General features: G+C 31.9%; 1 pseudogene; it reads left to right on the forward strand.

Annotated features, from left to right (window-relative positions):
- Positions 1-7,500, forward strand: part of LOC137647046 (zwei Ig domain protein zig-8-like) — a 622,779-nt pseudogene that overhangs the window by 202,261 nt on the left and 413,018 nt on the right.

A 7,500-nucleotide genomic window follows, 5' to 3' on the forward strand; every position in this document is an offset into this window, starting at 1 on the left:
CTTCAGGCTTAAGATTTTGATGCTGATTCTCACTATTTATAATTGTACCCCTTCTTTCTTTTTATTATTATTATTATTACTATCCAAGCTACAACCCTAGTTGGAAAAGCAAGATGCTATAAGCCCAGGGGCTCCATCAGGGAAAAATAGCCCAGTGAGGAAAGGAAATAAGGAAATTCGTTTCATGTCTAAACATCCCCATTGTGTAATATCGTCGTTCAAAAAGTTGGATTTCGCTGACCAATGGTTGTAATTTGTTTATCATTCCTAATTGTTCTTTTTCCGAGTACTTTTCAATTAGATTGCTATTATACATTCACATTCCAAAGCTTCATCAATCTGAATTATTTTGCATTGTAAATACTTTAAATTATACGAATTACTCCTCCATCCGAGACCAGCTCATTCAGATTCGAAGAATAAGATAACGATACTCGTACCTATTTTTTTTTATTCCATTTAAATAATGATATTCAGCTCCGAATCTTTTTAGTTTCCAAGCCTTATAATGACTAGCACCTCTTTCCTTTTTTTTTTTTTTAAACCTCATGGCAATTGGCTCTAGAAAAATTTCGAACCTCGTCATTTCGAGTTCTTTTACAACTCAAAAGCTTATCAAAGCTGCGAAACGACACGGAAATGTGCTCATGCAGCAGGATTTTCCAGCGTAAGTACTAAGTCAGGATATTGACTGCCGTCCCCATTCGTCAATCTGCAAATGATCAGTGTCATCAAGGCTTGTTTGCTTTTGCCAAACAAATGCTAAGTTAAAAAACACATTGTTTGCTTTTTTGCATGATCAGTACATCCGTGAAATAAAGGTATATGACTGCCGTCTATTTTCGCAACGCTAATTGATAGTTTTTTTTTTTCACATTGAACGTAACGATTGTGATATTGTGATGTAGATCCCTGTTTGTCATAGGCAAATAAACAATAAATCAAAGATATATTTGTTCTTTACTCAGTACTACTACTGAAATGAAAATGCTGTGTTAATTGGTGGATTGGGGAGGGGGGGAGGCGGATTCAACATTCTTGTAATATCGCTGGTCGAATCGTTACGTCCTCTTAAGTTTGTTTGCGACTGGTAGAGCATATGCTGTTATGAGTGATGATTTTTAAATCGAACTCTATATATCATCGTAACTTTATTAATTTTCCTTCTTACGAAATCATATGAATAATTATTTTCAATTATTTTTCGCTTCATCATTCTATTCAATTTTCATAATCATTGAAATAACAGTTCTATTAATTATAATGATAAGAATTAAACAGACACTGATCTTCCCTTATCTTGTGTTAGGGTTGTTTTGGCCTGATTGGTAACGTCTCTGCCTGGTGTTTGCCAGTCGAGGGTTCGATTCCCGCTCAGACTCTTTAGTGCCATTAGTGTCTGCAACCTAACAATACTTGTGAGCTAATGTTTGGGGTTTTTGGGGAACCTATAGATCTATCTGCTTAGTCATCATTAGACACTGCCTGGCCCTCCCTGATCCTAGCTTGGGTGGAGAGGAGGCATGGGCGCTGATCTAATAATATATGGTCAGTCTCTAGGGCATTGTCCTGCTTGCTATGGCAATGTCGCTGTCCCTTGCCTTTGCCATTCATGAGCTACCTTTAAACCGGTAAACCTTTAAACCTTCTCTCATCTGTCAACTTTGCTTAAGGAAAACTTTTATGTTCCGAGGTAAGGTGAGCTTTGCTAGGCTACGTTTCACCCGTATAATTTCTAAATTCTTCTCTTGCCATTTTTACTTCATCAACGATATTTTTAATGAACCAACCGATATTACAATTAACCATAGAAATCTGTATTTCCACGTATCATTGTGCAGATCATCTGTTTGTTCAAGTTATCTGTTGTACATTTAGGTGGATCCGCCTTGGGGCTCTGATCTCCAGGTCGATAAGAGAATCCAGAGATTAATGTTTCAATATATATGGCTGATATGAATATATATATATATATATATATATATATATATATATATATATGTGTGTGTGTGTGTGTGTGTGTGTATATATAATTAGATACATGTATATTTACTTTATATATATATATATATGTATATAATTAGATATATGTATATTTACTTTATATATATATATATATATATATATATATATATATATATATATATATATATATGTATGTATATATGCAGTATATGTATATATATGTATATTTATATATATATATATATATATGTATGTATATATATAAATATGTATATGTATGTATATATATGTATATATATATATATATATATATATATATATATATATATATATATATCCTAATTGAACCTTGAGATGGGTTACATGCTTGTGTATATGTATTGTGATGTCTTACTCCTACACGAAGAAATATGTACGCAAAGAACCCCACTGATATATCGTGAATCTACTTTAATAATGGCCACAAACAGTAAAGAAGTCATGAACCGTGACATCTCCATAAAGCTAATAATAAGGGTGCTTTGCACCGTCCCCCAGCCACATACAGAAGCTTTCCTTGTTCTAACTCTCTATACGAGCATAGAAATATCACAACTTACACGCACTAGCGCCATCTGTACTGATTACGACGGTATAATTCAGTTTTATGTCAGCCAAAAGCTCCCCTAATTGGACTTAGCGCTTTATTTCCCATCAACTTATCATTTTTATCCGCCCATTAGATCGTTTTTATTTATCCACGAGGGATAAATCTAATCGGAATTCGGCAGATCTGCGGCGGGAAAACTTCGCGACTCTCGATTTGGCGCGAAATTTATCTGTGATTTACTTCGTGAAAATCCAACCTTTATTTGCTTTGACGGTGGCATATAGCACGCTCATTTGGGATCCATATCATTAGCGCTTATTTTTTTGTTCTTTTCTTGCTTCGCCTTGCAATTGCATGTATACCAACACCATATTAACCATTAAGAAATATACAGTCAGTTTTATCCCTGTCTTTAGCAGGATGTGGAATGAAATTATTTCGTTTTAGGGCGCCCGGGGGTTCGTGATAATTGGCAATTTGAATTCTTATTTGTAATCTATTTCCAGTTGCTTCCATCGAATTTTTTAAAGGAATACTTTAAGATATTCAAATGGGCGTAAATCTTCAATGAAAAAATATAACAGAAACCCATTAGTAACAATGATAAATACTCCGAATAATGAAAAAAATAAATACTTCATTAGTAATATTAAATACCATGCATAAAATCTTTTGAATACGGTTTATGAATATCTTATATTACATTTGAAAGGAATACTTTGTAAAAATTCTATTAGCCATAAATTTTCAATGAATATGAAATAAACATTAGCGATAATGAAATTATACATAAGTATGTATGTATGTATGTATATATATATATATATATATATATATATATATATATATATATATATATATATATATATATATATATATAGTTACAATAATAACGGGACATAAAATGTTTGAACCTGGTTTATTAGTAACTTATAAGAATTCACGATCATCTGCATATGACCCGCCATAAGCTTCTATCAGTCTCTCAAAAGTTCAATTTCGGAATTGCCCAAAGCAATAAAAGAGAGTTGTTGAACATGGAAGAGTCGGGAAAAATATTCTACCATCATTTGAAATTGAACAGTCCATCTAAATTGGACATTTGAACTTTGAACAGCCGTTTAATATGTGACATTGCCGTTCTATATTGGACAGTCATCTTAATTAGAAAAACGTATGAAACTGAAAGATCGTTTTAAATTGAGCTGACGCAAATTGCTGGTTAGGAAAAAAAAGGAAGAATTTGAAGGGGGAATTCAGCTCTATAAGTCTTTGAAGGTCACAAATGGCATTCGCATGCACTGTGCCGCCTACCAGCTTCGATTGATACATCCGATTTCCTCTGCCGTGGTCATCCTTTGTCGATGACGGTGCAGTTTTCTGTGATGACCCTATCTGTAACGATTTCTTTCACTTTATATGTATATATATATATATATATATATATATATATATATATATATATACATATATATATATATATATTTATATATATTACATATATATAAATATTGCACACATACATATATAGAATATATATAAATAAATACTGATATATACATATATATATATATATATATATGTATATATATATATATATATGTATGTATATATAAATATATATATATATATATATATATATATATATATATATATATATATATATATATGTATGTATATATATGAATTTGGGAACCACTCCCTGTTAATGAGGCCCTTTGCGTCAATAGGCGGAGAATGAGTGTATATATACAGAAACATGTATATATGTGTATATATGCGTGTGTTTGTGTGTTCATACTGTATAAGTAAGGCTTCTGATGCATTGTCCAATTTATACTGAACTTCTTCGATACTAACTTTTATATTCTTTTCCTTCCATCGATTCTGGCTAATTCTTACTCCTCCTCTCCCTTCATTTCCGGTTTTCGTAATTCTCCCTCAACCATAATTCATAACAATGCCAGGGGATTGAATCCTTTTCTTCATTTCCCACTACTTATCACCCACCATTTATTCGTGTTTATTTATAAATGAATATATATATATATATATATATATATATATATATATATATATATATATATATATGTATATGTATATATATATATCACCCATACTAGGTCGGTTTGCTGAGTGATTAGACGAAAATCTTCCACCATCGCCAATCCGCACTGGCTAGCGTGGTGATGAAAACTGACCATACTCCTGCAGTGGACTAAAAATGGCTGTATTTGTTGTTGTTATTGTTGTGTATATATATACATATATATATATATATATATATATATATATATATATATATATATATATATATGGAATCTACATATTTCTAATCCATACTTAGTTGTAGTTATTTACTGAATTATTTACATATTTTAATTTAATACTTTGCTACGATTGTCTTAAATCCTTTCCTATTTCCTGTGCTCAAAACTGTTCAGAGAAATGGGAGAATTACTTTTCTGCTTTATGTGAAAATGTGTACAATTTTTATAATATGAATTGCAATATCTATCATCTCCAGGATATCACTGTAAATCAGGTTAAGCCTATTTATTTCACAGAGAGGATTAAATAGATAACTGCTATGGTATAAGCTTATCATTATTGTTGTTTTGTTCCGTAAAAAATAATTTTGTTTATCATTATTTTTTTCTCTATTTTCAGATCTTCATCACATTAGCCAGGTAAGTACCTCAAAGGACTTTACGAAAGTACCACAAAGGACTTTACGAAGGTACCACAAAGGACTTTACGAAGGTACCACAAATGACTTTACGAAGGTACCACAAAGGACTTTACGAAAGTACCACAAAGGACTTTACGAAAGTACCACAAAGGACTTTACGAAGGTACCACAAAGGACTTTACGAAAGTACCACAAAGGACTTTACGAAGGTACCACAAAGGACTTTCCGAAAGTACCACAAAGGACTTTACGAAAGTACCACAAAGGACTTTACGAAGGTACCACAAAGGACTTTCCGAAAGTACCACAAAGGACTTTACGAAAGTACCACAAAGGACTTTACGAAGGTACCTCAAAAGACTTTATGAAGTTACAAATGCATTATTATGTGAAAATGGCTTACTGGAAGACATGTGATTTATAATATCCATAAATTAACAAATAATTTCCATAATTAGTATGTAAAAAGAGATTTTTTCGTAAGCCGTTCATAATTAAGGAAAAAATGGCAAGCTGTAAAACGTACAATTCTCGTGTTGATTTCGGCAATAGGTAAGTTATTTTGAGTTATCCCATTCGGTTTGGTATTTATGATAGTTTGTGTTGTTGTTTTTAAGCAATCAGTAATTCCTACCGTACAGTTGGATATATTTGTAATAATTATAGGACGTAAAGGACAAGAAAATATTATAATAAGTTTTCTTAGTATTACATTTATTTTCAAATAGCAGTCTATGTCATTTTCAATTAGGAAGGGGATGTTTTGCAACCATAGAAATATGAGGCTTATTTTGCATATTATTATTATTGTTGTTGTTATGTTAGATGTTATTGTTATTATCATTGTTATTAATAATAAGTGTGGTAGTAGTAGCTAAAGAAGTAGTAGTAGTAGTAGTAGTAGTAGTAGTAGTAGTAGTAGTAGTAGTAGTATTACCCCGTCCCCACCGAGGTGGACAAGGGATATTGTTTTTAGTAGATTTTATTTTTTCTGTTTTTTCTTTACTTGTAAGCAACTTTACGGAATAATTACTCGACCGAATTACTTGGAATATTCAGGAGAGATGCACTATGACACACAATAGACACCATTCAAATTTTTACCTCATTGGGTTAAGGTCAAGGTCAGAGCCGATTTGTGACTATAAATCCGTCAAATATTATCCGATGTGCTTGGAAGCGAAACCAAAATCTTAATTTTTCGGTGCCGAAAATACAATTTGGTATATGAAAATAGCGAAAATTTATGGTTTTGAAGGTTGGTACATTAAATTTCAAGGGGATCGATACACACACGGTTCATATTACTTGTTTTGGGTTTAAATCCAACCCTCCACTGAAGTCGAGTGAACTACTTCTCGGGCGGGTCCATATTAATCATCTAACGAAACATTTTCATTATAACTTATACAATTCTTTGATTGTAGCATCTTCCAAATCATATGATCTTGTGAAAAGTAATGTCTTTAGTTTTTTCTTAAATTCAATTGCTCCCTTTAGGTCCTTCATTTCAGTTGGCAGTTTATTATAATGTCTAGCGCACAGTAGCTAAAAGACCTTTCACCAAATTTACTATTTGTTTTTGGTTCAGATAGCCTATGTTTGTCACTCATGTGTCTTATGTTAACATTTGTTTCTAGTTCTAGTTTGTTCAGGCATTCTTTTAGATATTTTGGTTCATTTTGGTTCAGTATCTTAAACCTTAGTAAGAGTAGCTTGTATTCAATTCTCGCTTTTACTGGCAGCCAGTGTAATTTAATTAGTGCAGGGGTAGCTCTTTCCCTATTGTGTAGTCCTTTTATTAATCTAGCGGCTCTTTTTTTTTTACTCTCTGAATTTTCTTCAGCTGATAATTTGTTAAGCCATAGAACAGTGAGTTGCAGTAATCAATTCTTGAAAATATGTGGTGATTAATGAGTATGGCCATAGATTTTTCATCTAAGTATTTACTAATAAATGTATTACTGACAGATAATGAAACCAGAGGTGGGCTTAAAATGAAACCATGACCTTTGACACTCTGTGACCTCAAAAAGGTCAAATTCAATATCATTAGATTTCAGCAAGTTCAGATTCACACTCCTATCATAGACGGATTCTGCAACTCTACAAAATCATTTAGAGCAACGGTAGTGCATTCCTGAACCTTCACATGTTATTATTATTATTATTATTATTATTATTATTATTATTATTATTATTATTATTATTATTATTATTATCATGGGAGGAACGTAGAGAGTAGAGGTCCCCT

The sequence above is a fragment of the Palaemon carinicauda genome, chromosome 9, assembly GCF_036898095.1.
Source record: "Palaemon carinicauda isolate YSFRI2023 chromosome 9, ASM3689809v2, whole genome shotgun sequence".
Taxonomy (NCBI): domain Eukaryota; kingdom Metazoa; phylum Arthropoda; class Malacostraca; order Decapoda; family Palaemonidae; genus Palaemon; species Palaemon carinicauda.